Here is an 18,768-nt window from a genome sequence, read left to right as displayed (position 1 = left end):
TGCATCAATGTTTTTGCTGCATTAATAAAAAGGTTTAATCCAACACTAGCAATTGGTACATCGGAGGAGGAAGCCCCACACGGTCTGCCGCTGGCATGACCTGGAAGAAAGTTTCATAATTAAAACGAGATAGGGCATCTGCGGCCACATTGTGAACCCCCTGGATGTGCTTGCATGTTACGTGGAAATTGTGCACCAGCGAGAGCCAGACCAGCCTGCGGACAAATGACATGATCTGGGGCGACTGAGACCTGCCCCTGGTGATGATGTCCACCACTGTTTGGTTATCAGTGATGAACGCCACCGAAGAGTTGGCCCACTGGCCGCCCCAGACCTGGGCAGCCGCCACCACTGGATAGAACTCCAGCAAAGGGGATGACTGCAAGGCGTCTCTGGCTGTTGATACCTCGGGTGGCCAAGGGCCCGCGAACCATTGGTTCCCACAGATCGCCGCGAACCCCCCGGAGGCGGCGGCGTCTGAGAAAATCAAGGTGGACTCTGGCCCTAGCCGAGGAACGAACAACGAGACACCGTTCCAAGAGGCCAGGAAGTTCTCCCACATGGACAAGTCGGCCATGGCTTGTGCGTCTAAGGTGACGAGACTGTCCTGCTCTGGGGCTGAGGGGAGCAATTGGAGAAGCCTGGACATGAAGGCCCTGCCCTGGGGCATGACTTTGGTGGCAAAGTTGAGCATGCCTAAAAGGGACTGCAACTCGACCTTGGTGCAGGTCCTGCAGCCCGCCGCGGTTGAAATGGCTGTCTTGATCTTTGCCAATTTCTCGGCTGGAAGCCTGGCCTCCATCTTCCCTGTATCTAGCGTTATACCTAGGAAGGTGATTACCGTGGCGGGTCCTTCGGTTTTTGCAGCTGCCACCGGAACATTAAGTCGGCCGAACATGTGCAGCAGAGCCTGGAGTTTGCAAGGCTGGCGGTCTGGGCTCTCAATGATGAGAAAATCATCCAAGTAGTGGATGGTCATAGGGCAACCACAGTGGTTGACCAGGATCCAATGCAATGCCTGCGCGAACTGGTCGAACAGCCAGGGACTGCTCTTGGACCCGAACGTCAGGCGATTGGCAAAGAAGTACTGATCTTGCCACTTGATACCGTAGAACCCCCAGAGCCGTGGATGAATGGGCAGCAGCTTGAAGGCGTCGGCGATATCTGCCTTTGCCAACCACGCCCCCCGACCTACCTGGAGGATCAGCTGTATGGCTTCGTCTATGGTGGCGTAGCTCATGGAGAACTCCTCAGAAGGCACTAAGGAGTTGAGACTGGGTACACTGGAGCCATGAGGCGCCGACAAGTCATAGATTAACCGTGCTTTATTTGTGAACTGCTTGGTCACAATACCGATAGGGTTGATCCTCCAGAGGTCGAATGGAATGAAGGGGAAGGGGCCGATGAGAAACCCCTTCTCCAACTCTGAATTGATCAGAGTCCCCACCGGCTCAGGGTCCCTGCTCGCTGACAGTAGATTGGGCCCTTCCCAGGAAGTTTGTGGGAGAGCTACTAGCCCCGTGTGGAACCCTGTGGTGAACCCGGAGACCAGGAACTGCACCCAATGCGGCCTATGGTGCTCGCGCAAAAGGGACTCTAACAAGACCACGTTGACCCCGCTTAGTCAGGATGGCCTTGTTCTTTGAGGACACGCCGTCTGCGGGTGAGCCCTGAAACAGCCTGTGCAGACGTGGAGAGCCCTGCACTTGTTGTAATAACAAGCCTCCTGATTAAAATTATTACAAACCTGGCTGTTGCCCAGAAAAACTATTGGCCGACCTAATTTATCCGTGGTGGCGCCAGGACGTGGGAGGGGCCCGGAGCTACTACGGAGGGATCTGCCCTGGGATGTGGAGGGACCTGAGTTGGGGCACCAGTCCGACGAGTGAGTAATGGACTGGCATGACGTACATGCCGGTGCCCTGAGGCACGCGAAATGTCGGCAAAAGAGTTCCATGTCCATTACCGCCCAGTTCGTAAGGTGCTGGAATTGGACCAGCGAGGCGGCGGCTTTAGCTGAGAACGAACGATGGTAATCGTAAAAAGCCTGCCCACCGTACTTGTGGCCCAACTCCGTGACCCTGTATAAGTAAGTGTCCAACTCTTCCCGCCTCTCAGGGTGGACGGAGCAGATGACATCTCTGTATAAGCTAAACGCCAGGACAAACTCCATGGGGGTTAGCTTCCTGTTGAGGCGGGGGTCCCTCGCTTTGAGGACGATGGACATATCGCCGCAAGCAATGGTCTTGCTCTCCACTGTGTCATGGGTTGCTATCAAAATAGACGCCAGGTTGACGTCCTTGCCCTCTAAAATGTCCTTCTTGATGTTGCTGGGGATGAAATGGGCCAGAGCTACCTCGGGTGCGCAAAGAACTCTACCTGGGGGAACCAACCCTGCCACGGGGGCCACCGGCAGTGGAGAGGCGACCCGCTTGGATGACAGTCCCTGGTGAGACTCCACTGCCTGGAGTCTGGACTGCACGTCCGAGACTGAGGAGGCGATAGTGTTCATCATAGCGTGCAGTTGTGTCAGAGACACTTGCATAGTGGACATGGAGACTTGCTCCAAGTCCTGGGCTGCTGGCTCCGCTGTGAGTAGCCTGAAAAGTTCGGCTTTCCGGGCGGAAGCGGGGTGTTGGATCCCTCTTCTATTAAGCTCCGCAATTAACTTGGCGATCGTCCAACTCCTCAGGGATGAGGAGCAGGGCCGTTCGGATGCGGGTGTCTCCGGGACGGACAGAGCTTCCTCGAAATTGGAAATCTGCGACATTTCGTGGCTGTGAGGTGATAAACAAAAATTAACATCTGAGCTGGAGACCCCAAGTGACAGAACGACGACACCCGAGCCGTGAATGGTGATGAAGAGCGAACTTGGGGCGAGCGAGTGCCTAGAGCTATGAAGGGGGGGACTACTGTGGAAGACCTTACCAACCTGAAAGTGAAAACAAGACGTAAGCGCTACGAGGACGTAGCCATTGACAGAGGAGTAAACACATGGAAAAACACCAAACCTGGGGTCGTACCGTAGAAAATAATATCGATCGAACCTGAAAAACAATGATAGCGACAAAAAATAGTGATTAACCGCATGAACCTGACCTGTAACCGGTAATGGACAACGTAAAACCGTCAGCGTGACGGGGAATAAAAACATGGGGGAAACGTACGCCTGACGACGTGATAGGCAACAGACGGGGTACAGTAGATACGTAAGCCTGAAGCGTAACAGGCAACAATTGGAAAAACGTAAGCCTGAATCGTGACAGGCAGCAGGACATGTAAAGAAACGTGAACCGGAGAGGAACCGGCAAGAGAAAGAAGGAAAAACGTAAGCCCGCCGACGTGGCGGGCAACAGACATGAAATAACGGGAAATGTGAGCCAGGAAAGTGACTGACGCTAGACAGAGAAAAACGTAAGCCTGGAACGTAACAGGCAGCAGACATGTTATGACAGAAACGTGAGCCAGAAACGTAACTGGCGACAGAAAGAACCCAACAAGTGAGCCTGCAAACGGAAAACAGACAGCAAACATGAGAATAAGCCCCTTTTTTTTTTTTTCCTGACCCCGGCTCTGACGAACTGAACGTCAGCCTGAACCGCGACCGGGAAACAGTATGGTGTGAGAGAAAAACGTAAGCCCGTAGCGCCAAGGCAATGAGATGACAAGAAATACGTAACCTTTACATAAAATAGGTCCCAAACATGGCGGAGCATGTTGTGCCATGGAATCAAGAAGTAATTACCGAGCAATGTTCGTAGATGCGGCAGAGCGGAAAGGCGGTGTTCGCAGCGGGTGGAATTCGTAGAGAACTTTTTGGCAGACGATGGATGACAAGCACGGCAGAGTAACCAGAGTCTGCAACAATAATCAGTAGCGTAAGGGGGGCGGGGGGGGGGGGGGGGGGGGGGGGGTGGCCCCTGATGCCATGGTACGACCCTGGACCAGGGAAAAGCGTGACCCTGCGACTGATGAGACTGTTTGTGGGAGCTGAGGTGCAAGGTAGCGGGACCGCTGCCGTGGGGTGTGGAGGGTTGACTGGCCTGTAGTTTTGGCCAGACAGAGGGGGGGCCCGTGGGAGCCAGCGGAGGGCCAGCCCCTGGCAAGCAGCTGTGCTGTGTGTGAGCCGGCGAGGGCCTATGATGGGGTTTATGGAGTCGAACCAGTGTGTATAACAACCTTCTTTTTTTTTTTTTTTTTTTTTTTTTTTTTAACTTTATTGCTTGGCGAACAGCAGCCGGCGCCGGCCGGTGGCTGCGTGTGAAAGACGCGGTGCCCCTGGGTCTCGACGGACCTGCCCGTGGGGAGAGCGCCAGGACCAGCCAGACGAGGGGGTTTGAGCTGCTGTGGCGGCCGGAGCCAGGACGGGAACCCGACAGCAGAGACCGGCTGGGACGCCAGATCCGTAGCCATGGCAACGGAAGTGCTGCCGGCGTCCCGCGAGATCTGGTTTCCAGGCGGCGCCTGAGCGAGGCCGGGCCTGGCGTGCGAACCGGGATGCTGGGTGAGTGGTGAGTGGAGCGGAGCGGAGCGGAGCGGACCGGACCGGGGGGAGGGGGGGGAAAGATGGACACGCCGGAGGGGGGTGCGGTGGAGCCTGAAACTTACCCCAACAGCCGCCCGGGAAGCGATGGAGGGGAACCCTCAGCAAAAACTTACCTACTCAGCAGAGCAGCAGGACGGGGCGTGACGTCAGGCGGGAAAAGGCACCAGAAACGCACGCAAATGGGGAGAGGGCATGCCTCCTTTTAAGGGCGCCTACGCCCCTCCCACAAATGCAGGCTGACATGTCAGCCTTAACCTACTAGTATGTTATTGCAGTGCAGTTTCTGAGCGTTTTTTATGTGTTTTTTTCTTTTCTTTTTTTTCTCTGTTTAGTTAGAATTTGCACTCTAAACTGTGAACCATATTGATCTATGGTATTTTACTGTTATTTCACGATTTCTATGCATTTGGAGGCTAATACATGGTCTCTTTGTGGGTTTTCAGTATAATAAAAAACTATATATTTGTATATAAAAAGACAATATATATGCAAAACAATATATATGAAAATAGAAAGGCAGTATATATGAAAATACTGTATGATTATGAAAAAGCAATGGCTTTCAAATGATGCACCTCGAAGGTGAACATTTTTAAGCTAAAAATTTGAGATAAAAATTTTTAGATAAAAATTACTTGATAATATATTACTTGATAATAAATTACTTAATAATGGACATGAGATCTTTTGATAGTAGTGTGAAATTGGGGAGAGCTCATCAATAAGTAGGGATCGGAGTGCTGATAGACAGCCAGACGCCGATTCCTCATCAGCAACGGGCACCGCCCATATCTACAGGAGTCCAAAAATTTCTATTTCAGCATTAAGTCCCAATGGTTGGAGGGTTTCAAATTTAAAAATTCTCCTTGATTCGAGTCTGGACATTCCACCTCTCCAACATATTGGGACTTTTTCTAATGCTGCATATTTCAAACCAGTGGGATTTTGATTGTGTGTAATCTTGAGATGTTTGGATAATAAGTGATTTTCATTGCCCTTTTTGAAGTTAGAAAGGCGTTCTGCAATACGTTTTTTCAGTGGTCTCTTAGTTCTTCCCACATATTGTTTGTTGCATGGGCATTGGATAATATCTATAACACTACTAGTGTTACAGGTTAAAAAAATCTTTTAATATCATATGTACATGGTTATTGCACGTGAATTTGAATGTGTCTGTTCTTCTTGGGAATGTTGATGGTCAATTATTGTGTATAGAGATTGGACGTCAAGCGTTCCAATAATCCATTTTGGGTCAAAAATTTAATTTTCAATAATTTGAATGGTGTCTTTAATATATGATAGTGTCCTTTTAACCGTGGGTTGAAGTAATTCATCTATATATTCAGATAGATTTGCTGTAAGGGAATCAATACCTGAAATTATAGGACGTTCTGGTGGATTCACTGGATCTTTATGTAATTTCGGTAAACGGTAAAATACCAGGATTCTACATTGTGTGTTTACTATATAATTGTATTCTTGTTCTGACAGAATGTTTAATTCCCTGCTCTTGTTACATAATTCTACAAGTTGTGCGTTATATTCTTTTGTGGGATCACCTTTCATTTTTTTATGTGTTCGTATCTGACAATTGTTTCTTGCATTCAAAATTGTAGTGTTCAGCACACAATAGATGTAAGCATTATATATGGACTAAGCCCTCACTCTGATATGATAAAATCAGAGACTCTCAGCCAATATATTTTTATCAAAACACATCTGTGCCCGCCTACCCGTGCCAGTCAGTCAGGCAGGTCCTACTCTAAACCTACCTATGCCTTTGTGCATCAGGAAAGCAGACTGTCACTGTCCCGTCTGTAACAGGGACTAGAAGATCGAGGAGACTGGCTGCACTTGATTGACAGTCTCTTTGGTTTCACCTTTCTTTGTTGTTGCTGGGGATGGCCACACCTCTTGTCTAAGGTGTAGCTTAAGTGGTCATTCCTTCTCCTCTATTTAATCTTGCCTCACCCATCATGCTATGCGGTTGATAGCTCCTTGTTTGTAAAAGTCCTGGTGTTGGTTCTCTGAGTTCCTGCTTGTCCGCATACTTCTGGAAGTTAAGTGTATCTTCTTTGTTGTTTGTTGTTTTCCCCTACCTCCTGATATTAGGCCTGAGGGGGTCTCCAATTCCTTCATTCCTTCATCCACTTAATTTGGTTGAGAGAGTCGTGTAAGTTGTACTTTAAGTTACGCCCGCTCTCATCTGGGAATGAGAGTCAAAGAGTTGGTATTATTATTTTGTTGCTTAAAGGGGACACTTAGTCTTTGGTATTTTCTCTGCCGACTGGATCACAGTCCCTCCTGTCCGTAGATTAATTTTTCATAGCTCTAGGTCTTATCTACGATGACCCGGATCAGATCTCCCTGGCTGAAACCAAGTTACGTGGTTTACGACAGGGAGAGCGTTCTGCTGAGATCTATTGCTCTGAATTTAGGAGATGGACTATGGATACTGAGTGAAATGATCCAGATCTCCGTAGTCATTTATGTCAGAGATTGTCTGAGAGGCTAAAGGACGCCTTGGCCTTTCACGAAAATCCTGAGTCACTGGAAGCGGCCATGTCCCTTGCCATATGTATGGATAGACGCCTGAGAGAGAGATCAAACGTCCCTCACTCTCAGGACGAACTATCATATAAAGTGGCGGCTTACTCTGACACCTTCGGAGGAGAGACTCCTAAGTTTATGCCTGGTGACAAACCCATGCAGCTAAGAGGAGCTACCCCTGGGCCTGCTTGCAAGAGTTCTAGTCATAAGAAGGGAGTATATTTTTTCTGTGGAAAAAGGGGACATTTTGTTCATGTTTGTCCTTACGTTCTGCGTCAAGGTGAAAACAAGAAGAAAATGTTTTCCTATCTTACTCTTGGTGGTGTGGGTGGGGAGTCAGAGAACTTATTTTTGCCATTTACTGGTAGTACCTGATTTCCCCTGTCTGCTGGGGTGGCGCTAGAGTCCAAAATAGTGAGAATTGAGGTGTTTATTGACAGTGGGGCAAGGGTTAACCTAGTTGATGATCAGTTCGTCTGTATTCATGGGTTGATAACAAGTGCATTAGAGAAAAATATTTTGCTATTCGCTATAGACTCCGCACCACTTACTCAGAAATGTTTGTGACAGATGGTGCAGGACATCCGTTTAAGAGTGGGTAATTTTCATCAGGAATCCATTTTGTGCTTTATGCTGGAGGGTCTGCCTGCTCCATTGCTTCTGGGTTTACAATGGTTGAGCAAACATAATCCTACCGTTGACTGGCAATCGAGACAGAGTCTCGATTGGAGTGATTATTGCATGGATAACTGTCTCAATACATCTCTTTCTGTCTTGACCACTAACGCTGTTCCCTCTTTTCTTTCTGATTTTTCTGGTGTATTTTCTGAGAGTGGTTGCCAGGGTTACCCCCACGTCGGGAATATGATTGTCCTATCAATCTTATTCCCGGAGCGAGGTTGCCCAAATCTAGGTTATATAACCTCTCTGAACCCGAAAGAACGGACATGCAAGAGTATATTGCAGAGAGTTTGGCTAAGGGACATATTAGACCTTCCAAGTCCCCAGTGGAGGCGGGGTTTTTCTTTGTAAAGAAGAAAGACAGAACCCTTTGGCCATGCCTGGACTTCCGTGAGCTCAATCTTATTATGGTCCGTGATCCGTACCCCCTTCCTTTTGATTCCGGATCAAAGAAGGGGATGAATGGAAGATGGCGTTTAATACCCCAGAGGGTCATTTTGAGAGTCTGGTCATGCCGTTTGAATTAACTAATGCTCCTGCGGTTTTTAAGCATTTTGTTAATGATATCTTTCTTCATCATCTGGTGGGGAGGTTTAATGTTGTGTATCTGGATGACATAATTTATTCTCCAGATATGGAGACTCATCAGGATCTCGTGAGACAGGTGTTAAAGATCCTAAGAGAGAATAAATTGTATACTAAGATGAATAAGTGTGTATTTGGAGTTCAGGAATTGCAATTCCTGGGTTACCTGATCTTCAGGTTTTTGTATGGATCCGGAGAAGGTCCATTCTGTGTTAGAATGGGATCTACCCAAAAATCTGAAAGCGCTTATGTGGTTTTTGGGATTCACCAACTACCACTGTAAATTTATTTTGAACTATTGACTGTGGTCAAACTTTTGACGGACATGACTAAGAAAGGTTCAAATGTCTCAGTCTTGTCTGATGCGGCATTACAAGCCTTTTCTGTGGTGAAGGAGGGTTTTTCTTGTGCTCCTATACTGGTGCAACCTAATGTGTCACAACCATTCATTGAGGAAGTTGACGCATCTGAGGTGGGGGTAGAAGCAGTTTTGTTGCAGGGTCCTTCACCTAGTAAATGGCACCCATATGCTTTCTTCTCTAAGAAACTCTCCGCCGCAGAAAGGAATTATGACGTGGGTAATAGTTGCTGGCCATTAAGTTGGCTTTTGAGGAATGGTGTCATTGGTTGGAAGGAACTATGCATCCTATTACTGTGCTTACTGTCACAAAAATCTGGCTTATCTGGAGTCGGCTAAACAACTGAACCCTAGGCAGGCCAGATGGTCGTCACCTATCGCCCTGAAGTGAAGAACGTCAAGGCTGATACTTTGTTGCAAAGCTTTCCTGGGGGGGGGGGTATTCGGAAGATCCTGGTTCGATATTGTCTGAAGGGGTAGTCATAGCCACCCTATATCCCAACCTTGAGGCACAGGTGTTGGAGGCCCACGGAAATGCACCGGATTCTTGTCCTCTGGGGAAGTTGTTTGTTCCTTCTGAGTTACGTCACAAGGTGTTCGAGGAACATCATGGTATGGTTCTCACAGGACACCCAGGGAGCAGATCCACTGTCGATCTCATCTCTCGTAGATGCAGGTGGCCCGGGTTGCTTAAGAGTGTTGAGGACTATGTGTCTTCTTGTAGTAATTGTGGACATGCTAAGGTGACACATACTTGGCCTTCCGGAACTTTACTTCCATTACCCATCCCGTCCAGACCTTGGACTCATTTGTCCATGGATTTTATCACAGATTTGCCTAATTCTTCATGAAAAACTGATTTTAGTGGTTGTTGATCGCTTTAGTAAGATGGCGCACTTTATAGCATTACCAGGTCAAGTGTTTGTTGATAACATCGTGAAATTACATGGTATTCCTTCTGATGTGGTGTCTGATAGGGGGATTCAGTTTGTTTCCAAATTCTGGAAGGCGTTCTGTACTCGTCTGGGGGTACAATTGTCCTTCTCTTTGGCGGAAGATTTAAAATAATTTAAAAAAATGGGCAATAAGTATAAACATATGGCTGAAAAGAGACGTATAAATGGTCCGGACCTGAGAGTGGGTGATTCTGTGTGGCTATCCACAAGAAACATTAAGTTGAGAGCAGGGGCGTAACTAGAAGTGACTGGGCCCCACAGCAAATATTTGTAAGGGCCCCTCCAGCACGCTTCGCACCTCCCTCCTCCTGTGTAAACCCTACTCCTTTGGCACAGTGTAGCGGTATACTGTATATTGTGGGGCACAATGTAGCAGTATACTGTATATTGTGGGGCACAGTGTATGCTATATGTGTATAACAAACATATTTCATATGAAAACTTACAGTTACTTGGCTTGGCCCTTGGGATCTCGGACGCCACTTCCACACTTTGGCCGGGGGCTCGGTGGAGCTGATGTTGTGCTTTATCCTAATGAGAAAGATTTCATAATAAGGATTTGGAGAAGGGACAGAGGGATAGCAGAGAAGGGAGAGGCTGGTGCTGCTACTAGGGGGTCATACCATGGGGGAGTAATAAAGCCCACCATAATGCCCCCCCAGTAGTAATAATCCTCCTTATAATGTGACAGTGAAAAAAATACCCCCTTGTAATGCCCCCAGTTGAGCTAATGTCCCCATAGTGCCCCCATAATGTCCCAGTATAAAATACCCCTATATAGTGCCTCCAGTAAATTCCCCCATAGTGCTCCTCTCCCCCCTTCCTGCTAGTGCCCCCCATAATGTACCAGTATAAAATGCCCCATATATAGTGCCCCAGTAGATGCCCCTCAGTGTCCGGCCTCTGATAGGCTGCCGGCCTAGTGCCCCCATAATGCCCCCCAATAATGTGCCAGTAAGTGTCCTCATAGATGCCCCCCCATCATGTGCCAGTATCAAGTGCCTCTCTCCTCCCCCCCACATGTCCCAGTATCATAGTGCCATCTCCCCCCCAATGTGCCAGTATCATAGTGCCAAACCCCCCCCCCCCATGTGCCAGTATCAAGTTCCTCTCTCTTCCCCCCATGTTCCAGTATCATAGTGCCATCTCCCCCCCCCAGGAAAGTGGCAGTATCAAGTGCCTCCCCCCATGTGCCAGTATCATAGTGCCAAACCCACCCATGTGCCAGTATCAAGTGCCAACCCCCCCCCCACGTGCCAGTATCAAGTGCCTCTCTCCTCCCCCCCATGTGCCAGTATCAAGTGCCTCTCTCCTCCCCCCCATGTGCCAGTATCAAGTGCCAAACCCCCCCCCCACGTGCCAGTATCAAGTGCCTCTCTCTTCCCCCCCATGTCCCAGTATCATAGTGCCATCTCCCCCCCCAAAAAAAAGTGCCAGTATCAAGTGCCTCTCTCCCCCCCATGTGCCAGTATCAAAAAAAAGTGCCAGTATCAAGTGCCTCTCTCCCCCCCCCATGTGCCAGTATCAGGTGCCAACCCCTCCCCCCCATGTGCCAGTATCAGGTTTAACTAACTTGAAAATAAACTTTCACACACGCTGCCGGGCGCTGGGCCCCTTGGCAGCCCGGGCCCCGAAGCAGCCGCTTCCCCTGCTTCCCCGGTAGTTACGCCACTGGTTGAGAGCATCCACTTGGAAGTTGGGTCCAAGGTTTATTGGTCCATACAAAATCATTGCCATTTTTAACCTGGTTGCATTTTGTTTTGAACTCCCTCAGGCTTTGAAAATTCATAATGTGTTTCATAAGTTGTTGCTGAAAAGATATGTAGAACCTGTTGAACCGTCCTCCTTACCTCCCGCGCTTGTCATGTGGACGGTAATCTAGAATTTCAAATAGACAGGATAGTGGACTCCCGAATTCTCCGTAGATCCCTCCAGTATCTCATCCACTGGAAGGGTTACGGACCAGAGGAGAGAATGTGGGTTCCAGCAGCCGATGTTAATGCTAATCTCTTTTACAGTGTTCATCCGGATAAAGATGGTCCTGGGTGTCCGGAGGCCACCCGTAGAAGGGCGGGTACTGTCACAGTACCGCCTATGACAGGGACTAGAAGATCGAGGAGACTGGCTGTACTTGATTGACAGTCTCTTTGGTTTAACCTTTCTGTGTTGTTGCTGGGGATGGCCACATCTCTTGTCTCAGGTGTAGCTTAAGTGGTCATTCCTTCTCCTCTATTTAATCTTGCCTCACCCATCATGCTATGCGGTTGATAGCTCCTTGTTTGTGGAAGTCCTGGTCCTAGTTACGTCTATGTGCATCCAGCAACCGATGAGAGCATGCATAGCTATATATGCCAACTAATTAAGGCGGTCTGATAGGAGGCGCAAAAGTGCACAAGCATGCTACTCCCAGGATAAAACAGAAGCACATTCACACTTGAACGTGCCACTCCCTCAAGTGTATACTACTAACTAAACAAAAATCACAGAGAAAAAACAAAGATAAAAACAGGGCCTTTTTGCTTACTGACATATACATGTAAAAAATTTTTTAAAAGGATATGCATGCCACTGGGCCTTGCTATCACACTGATGTTGTCAGGTTCTGCTACTACTTTGATCTGTCAACATCTTGTGCTGTATGCCACCGCTGTTGCCCCCTCCCCACTCTGCTATGGGGCCACTATTGTCACAGTTACTGCCACTTCTGCTGCTGCCGCCATCCCCACTGTGTCATGGGGCTACTTTTGTCATGGTTACTGCCACTGCTGCTGGCACCCTCCCACTCTGTCATGGGGCCACTACTTGAATCTTGGGGCACTGCACAGTTACGGTCATGGCAAAAAATTAGTCCTGACGCTAACAGTGACCTGTAATACTGCCACACAGTGATTCGACAGCTAATAGAAGGAATTAAAAAGCATGTGTTTGGACTGCCACAACATACATTGAAAGAACTTTATTTTTTTTTTCTCCAATAAGGCTACTTTCACACTAGCATTTTTGCTGGATCTGGCAGGGTCCAGCAAAAATGCTTCCGTTACTGATAATACAACCATCTGCATCCGTCATGAACGGATCCGGTTGTATTGAACATAGCCAAGACAGATCCGTCATGAACTCCACTGAAAGTCAATGGGGGACGGATCCGTTTTCTATTGTGTCAGATTGTGTCAGAGAAAACGGATCCGTCCCCGTTGACTTGCATTGTGGGTCATGAGGGATCCACAGCATCCGGTATGAGAATGGAACGGAATGCATTATGGAGCATTCCGTTCTGTTCAGTTTCATTTTGTCCCCATTGACAATGAATGAGGACAAAACAGAAGTGTTTTTTTTTCCGGTATTAAAACGCTATGACGGATCTCAATACCGGAAAATATTAACGCTAGAGTGAAAATAGTCCTAGGAGCCATTTGGACGCAGCTCTTGCAGGGGTGTGTGTTTTTTTTTTTTTTTTTTGCTTTTTGCTTTACTGAAAGGTGTTGTATGCTTTTCTTTTTGCTTAACAGAAGGGATTAGCTGTGAATCTGGTTGCCCTGCACAGTGATGTAGACGGTGATAAATTACAACTGCCTGTAATACTGACGGCACAATACCAACAGAACACATTAGGCATAAATGTGGGTGCACTAGAGCATAATGCACACTGTGATACCCTCCCTGCAGTTTAATTTTTACCCTACACCGAGATTGGGCCACCAAATGGGATGAATATGATTAGGCAGAGAGGCATGGGTATACCAGATTTATCTTGATTTGTGTCAAATTGATTCATAACAAATCAAATTTCTTGTCAAAGTTTGTAACCGTGAAGAATCTGTGTTTGGCCAACCTGTCCATTATTTATTCTCTGTGTCATCTGTATTCCATGAACATTATTAGGCTGAAAATTGCTTTCCAGAGAATCTCCTAACAATGATCCGTGAAAACTAGATATGAGCGAATAAAAGAACAAAAATCGATTTGCCGGTTCGACAAATTTTTAGGGAAATTTTTTTGATTTGATCCGGATATATTTGTGGCAAATTATGTTAAAGAATGGCTATTTCCTGGCTGCTGAGAGTCTTTTTAGTGGTATAGAACACTGTGCCTTGCAGTAACATGCATAGGGAGTCTGCTTTGGTAGTGAAATAATACTGTGAGTCTGTATGACATGCAGATGACAGGCGTCACTCTTAGAATCACTGCACACTTCACTTATTTGGGCAGTCACGGGGCCAAAACTGACTAAACTAAAGTAAAAACTCAGCCTAACAGGTTGGTGTTAGCGCCAAGAAGAAGCACACTACTTTTACACCGTCTCCAGCTGATTCCACATAGATGTCTACAGAACCTGTTCTATTAAACACATTGTAGGGATTTGTTCTGGTAGACAGGCTAGCGGACGCAGTACAGAGGCAACCACAAAGACAGTTCAGTGTTTTATTCACACATAGGGAAAAACAGTAACGGTTTGCAGTCTTGGTGTTTGTTCACACCATAGAAAGTCCACAGAACAAAAGCCTTCACCTGGTAAGCAGTTTTTCCACCCGCAGTCCACAGCAGGCTTTGGGGCCTGTTTCCCAGCAGGCGTCTCTCAGCCCTTTAGCACGGCACAAGTTCTCAGTTCCAAAACACGCAAAGACTGAAAGCGCTTTACTGTCAGATGGAGGATAATCCACACCCAGCTGAGACTGCTGGCTGGGTTTTATATAGGCCAATAAAGACCCAGCCTGGAGCGTGGGGAGCAGCCACCCACCCAGCACTTTGGCTAGTCCGAGTAAGAGCCGGCCCAGATCGGCTTTACAGCCACACTAACAACAGTGTCAACCAGCACTAGCTGCCGCTGACACTTAAAACTACTGGCTCTTACCTCACTGAGGCCAGGAATCTCAGTGACACATACCTTCCATAAATGACTTCCTACATCGTATACAAGTAAAGCCCCCCGGACAGAGTGGAGAGGGTGTCAGCAGTAAGTTTGTGTTGACGTCACTGATTATTTTGCCCTTCTTCTGATCCATCAGAACAATAACCCACAAAAAACGGATACTGTCTGTGGAGCATACACCTTCAGCATTTGCTCAATAATCCATCAGTATTACTAATGGCAAAAAAAAAACAACAGGAGTGGATCTAAAACAGAGATGACACATGAATGGAATATTTGCATGACTTATGTGTTTTGTACCCACTCCTGCTTTTAGCTACCAAATCATAAGCCAATTCTGATGGGACCATACAGGCCTTACAGCTGCTACCCAGACAGGATCCGTTGTGCATCTAATTTTTCTTTCCTTTTGACAGATAAGAAGAAAGGTCAAATAAATCATGATGTCAGCCAAGCCGAAAGGCAAAATAGTGGCCCAGTCATGAAGTGGTAAGGTGGAAGCAGCATGAGGAGACCATAGAGTGGCCTAATGACAGAGTCTGGATGTGGTGGCAGCATGAGGAGGCCACAGAGTGGCATGGCAACGAAAGATTGTGGAGGTGGCAGCAGCATGAGGAGGCCAGAGTAGCATGACAACAAGAGATTATGGAGGTGGCAGCAGCATGAGGATGTCACAGAGTGGCACAATGACAGAGTCTGTAGTTGGCATCAGCATGAGGCGACCACAGAGTGGCACAATGAAAGAGTGTGGAGGTGGCAGCAGCAGCATCAAGAGGAGGCCAACTAGTAGCACAATGACCTAGTATGGAGGTGGCGGCAGCATCAGGAGTCCACAGAGTAGCACAACGACGAGAGATATTGTGGAGATGTCAGCAGCATGAGGAGGCCAGAGTAGCACAACGACGAGAGATTGTGGAGTTGGCAGCAGTATGAGGAGGCCACCGAGTGGTACACTGACAAAGTCTGGAGATGGCAGCAGCATGAGGAGGTTACCGAGTGGCACAATGACAGAGTGTGGAGGTGGCGGCAGCAGCAGTATCAGGAGGAGGCCACAGAGTGTCAAGGTGACATAGTGTGTAGATGGCAGTAGCAGCATCAGGATACCACAGAGTGGCAAGGTGACATAGTGTGGAGATGGCAGTAGCAGCAGCAGCATCAGGATACCACAGAGTGGCAAGGTGACATAGTGTGGAGATGGCAGTAGTAGCAGCAGCATCAGGAGAATACCACAGAGTGGCGAGGTGACATAATGTGGAGATGGCAGTAGCAGCAGCAGCATCAGAATACCACAGATTGGCAAGGTGACATAGTGTGGAGATGGTAGTAGCAGCAGCAGCATCAGGAGGATGCCACAGAGTGGCAAAGTGACCAAGTGTGGAGATGGCAGTAGCAGCAGCATCAGGATACCAAAGAGTGGCAAGGTGACATAATGTGGAAATGGCAGTAGCAGCAGCAGCATTAGGATAACACAGAGTGGCAAGGTGACAGTGTGGAGATAGCAGTAGTGGCAGCAGCAGCATCAGGATACCACAGAGTGGCAAGGTGACATAGTGTGGAGATGGCAGCAGCAGCATCAAGATACCACAGAGTGGCAAGGTGACATAGTGTGGAGATGGCAGTAGCAGCAGCAGCATCAGGACACCACAGAGTGGAAAGGTGATATAGTGTGGAGATGGCAGTAGCAGCGGCAGCATCAGGAGGATACCACAGAATGGCAAGGTGACTGTGGAGATGGCACTAGCGGCAGCAGCATCAGGAGGATACCACAGAGTACCACATATGATGACGCTGCATATGTTGACGCAAGGCTGTGGTGCCAACATTGCCACCCTGGCCACGCTTCACCTTCTGCCCACATATTCTACATATGGCCATGTTAACCTCCTCCGGCGGCTTAACAAAAAGCTGCCACACAGCCGAGTAGGTGATTTTCCCCACAACAGTCTGCACTGACTGACTGCTACCGCCGCTGCTTCCGTGAACCCCTGCACCACTACTTCCCGGGCAGGTAGGCTGCTGCGAAGCAGGTGGTCTAACCCGGGCACGTTTGGCTCCCGACCTCCCACTGCTGCCACCTGCTGACTCCCAGCCATGCTTTACTTTCAACACATACAAACCGCCGACGTGAACTGAAAATATATTTTTCTTTTTGTACTGAAATAAAACACTAAACGCTTTCCCCTTAAAACATAACATTTTATAATATTTGTTAAAAACCCACAAAAAACTAAAATAAACTAGGATATTCTAGTTTATTTTTGTTTTGTTTTTTTTGTGGGTTTTTAATGAATATTATTAAATGTTATGTTTTAAGGGGAAATTTACTATTTTAGTGACATAGATATATACCCCCCTCTGAGATCTTCTGAATTTGTGATATTCACTGAACGCTTTTGCCACAAATAACTGCAGCAGTGAAGTGCGTATATTTTTTTTCTTTCTGTACTGAAATTAACCACTAAAGTCTTTCACCACAAATAAATGCAACAGTGAAGTGTAGGGATGAGCGAACCCGAACTGTATAGTTCGGGTTCGTACCGAATTTTGGGGTGTCCATGACACGGACCCGAACCCGAACATTTTCGTAAAAGTCCGGGTTCGGGTTCGGTGTTCGGCGCTTTCTTGGCGCTTTTTGAAAGGCTGCAAAACAGCCAATCAACAAGTGTCATACTACTTGGCCCAAGAGGCCATCACAGCCATGCCTACTATTGGCATGGCTGTGATTGGCCAGTGCACCATGTGACCCAGCCTCTATTTAAGCTGGAGTCACGTAGCGCCGCACGTCACTCTGCTATGATCAGTATAGGGAGAGGATGCAGCTGCGACGTTAGGGCGAGATTAGGCAGATTAACTCCTCCAAAAGACTTCATTCTGTGATCGATCTGCAGCTGTGGATCATTGAAGTGCTATTATTGACTTGCTCACTTTTTTGAGGCTGCCCAGAGCGTTTTTAGATCACTTTTTTTCTGGGGTGATCGGCAGCCATTTTGTGACTTGTGGTGCGCCAGCACGAGCCATCACCAAGTGTATTTAACCATCGATAGTGTGGTTATTTTGTGCTATATCCTACATCAGCTGCAGGCTGAGCCTGTGTCACCGAAGTGCATTTAACCATCAACAGTCTGGTTATTTTTTGGCCATATACTACATCAGCTGCAGGCTGAGCCTGTGTCACCCAAGTGCATTTAACCATCAACAGTCTGATTATTTTTTGGCCATATACTACATCAGCTGCAGGCTGAGCCTGTGTCACCCAAGTGCATTTAACCATCAACAGTGTGGTTATTTTTTGACCATATATTACATCAGGGGCAAGTTGAGCCTGTCACCCAGCGCCTAAAAAATAGACCTGACATTTCTATTCAACCAAATCTGCACAGTTTTAGCTGGTCAAGTTATTTGTAGTGACCGTAAAAGCAGACTTTTTGTTCTGGGTTGAAAAAGCATTCCCAAATTTGCCATTCTGAAAATAACTAGTTTGTAGTATTTGAGGCCTACTTGAAATCTATCCCAAAAAGAAAATCTTACATTGAAGGTATTGATAGTGTCATTCAGAAAAACCTAAGACACACGCTAGCGTGCTTATAGAAGTGTCATTCTGTGATTAAACCTATAACTGTCACACAGCGCAAAAAAAAACAGGTCTCACATCTCTATTCAACCAAATCTGCACAGTTTTAGCTGGTCAAGTTATTTGCAGTGACCGTAAGAGCAGACTTTTTGTTCTGGGTTGAAAAAGCATTCCCAAATTTGCCATTCTGAAAATAACTAGTTTGTGGTATTTGAGGCCTACTTGAAATCTATCCCAAAAAGAAAATCTTACATTGAAGGTATTGATAGTGTCATTCCGAAAAACCTAAGACACACGCTAGCGTGCTGATATAAGTGTCATTCTGTGATTAAACCTATAACTGTCACACAGCGCAAAAAAAAACAGGTCTCACATCTCTATTCAACCAAATCTGCACAGTTTTAGCTGGTCAAGTTATTTGTAATGACCGTAAAAGCAGACTTTTTGTTCTGGGTTGAAAAAGCATTCCCAAATTTGCCATTCTGAAAATAACTAGTTTGTGGTATTTGAGGCCTACTTGAAATCTATCCCAAAAAGAAAATCTTACATTGAAGGTATTGATAGTGTCATTCAGAAAAACCTAAGACACACGCTAGCGTGCTGATAGAAATGTCATTCTGTGATTAAACCTATAACTGTTACACAGCGCAA

This window comes from Bufo bufo, chromosome 3 (genome assembly GCF_905171765.1).
Source record: "Bufo bufo chromosome 3, aBufBuf1.1, whole genome shotgun sequence".
NCBI lineage: Eukaryota > Metazoa > Chordata > Amphibia > Anura > Bufonidae > Bufo > Bufo bufo.
Note: the sequence above shows the minus strand (reverse complement) of the source record.